Below are 1860 nucleotides of genomic sequence, written 5' to 3' on the forward strand. Positions count from 1 at the left end.
CAAAACAGTTTGACTGATACCCACTTTATGTACTGTGGATAGTGTATGCAGCCTTTAATAAACTGTTGATTCTGTGTCATAAAATGCATAAGTGTCAGATTTGTGTATGCAAAATTGCACATTCAGTGACAATCTAAAGACTGAGTTACCTGCATATGCATTGCTACTAAAAGGCTTGATTAGTAATGCAACTGACTTAATAGAAGTGGTTACATGGACTAAAAATTGACTGATGAAATAGATTACTTTAAAGTACAACCTTAAATATAATGGATCTTGTCACTTTGTAATTGCATAATAAATCCACAAATTATATATCATTTGAAGAGGCTGTTGTATTGCTGTCACCAGAATGATTTAGCTAGGCCAGAAATGTTAGAGGTGTGTAAGAGACAGAGCTGCCTGGGGAAAGTTACTTGAAGTTTTATAAGTTTTTACTTAAACGCAAAATTACTTACATGTAGGAAGTTTCCTATTATGACATAGTCTGTTAAAAACAGCATTATAAAGCATTTGGTCGTATGGTGTTTTTAAGAATTGCTTAGTGATTTCAAGCAGATACACTTCTATAAAACTCTACAATAAAAATATCTGAATTTATAGAAATATTGAATATATTAAAGGTAATAAGTACTATAAAATTAACTGTGGTGCACGGGGTTCAGTTTTTCTGAGTATATATTTGTCTTACTGTAAAGGTCGCACCTAATGAATTCAGGATCTCTTCAGTAAGTGTTAGTGTTTTGTTGAAGCTATGCAACAGTTTTTGGGGATTTTTTTCAGTCTAACAGATAACCAGAATCTTGGTTTCTATCATTGCAGAGTTCTGGTGTCTGATGCTCAGGGTTTACTGCAGTGATCACTGAATGAAGCAAAGCAGCAGGCTGAGTGTTCAAACACCATGGATCAGTTGAAAGCTGGAAATAATATCAAATCAACAGTATGTAGATGAGCTATCAGAGTAGGATATGACTGACCTTATATTTTTTCTTGCATTAGCTGTTATGATTCTTAAAGGTTCAAACAGTGTACTCCCCTGTGCGTTGCCATGGTTGGGTTAGTGGTGCCTCTGTGGAGTAGTACACACTGTAAATTATTCCCCTCTCTGTAAAGGGTAAAGCAGCACCAGCTGGTGTTCTGTTTCTTCCCTCATGGTTTGGCAGACATGAATTTAATGCATTCCTCTATTTGACAGTCATTAGTGGGAGTGTGTTGCAAGTAAGCCCTGTTATAATTACAGTATAATGACAGTAACCTCAGTTACTGTGTTAATGCATGTTGCTGCAGTAGTATTACCTTTTCTGCTCTGTTAGCAGAAAGAGGGGAGGGGAAGCAATATGCTCTGTAGGCATATTTTTCTTTGTGGGTGTTCCTGAGAATACTGTAGTATGGTAGATGAGTCTACACCTCTAATTGTAGAAGGCTTCAAATGCTATTCCAGTCCATGCATAGTTGCATTATTGACATGCATCTCTCCAGTGGAAAAAACCCCGACGTCGATGTTTTTTCATTTGACAATTAATAAAATACTCAGAGGACTGAAACTGGCTTTTCCCCTTACAACACATCTGGACTTTAATTTACTCCTTGCAACTAATGATGTCTTGATCAGATGGAATTTGCTACAAATTTGGTGGTAATTGTTTCAGAGGGAGGCATATTCCGTCAGAGATCATTGAGAATCCTTCAAGAAGACAAAAAACCAGCAGGACCTCTCTAATTTCTATTCAGTAATTAAGCATCATATTTACCAGTATTGTTTTAATCCAGACTATGTTTTAGTGATTTTCTAAACAGCATAACATAGCTCCATAATTATACCTTATTGTTTAAATTTTCCTTTTTAAAATAGTGTATTGA

This window comes from Cinclus cinclus, chromosome 5 (assembly GCF_963662255.1).
Source record: "Cinclus cinclus chromosome 5, bCinCin1.1, whole genome shotgun sequence".
Lineage (NCBI taxonomy): Eukaryota > Metazoa > Chordata > Aves > Passeriformes > Cinclidae > Cinclus > Cinclus cinclus.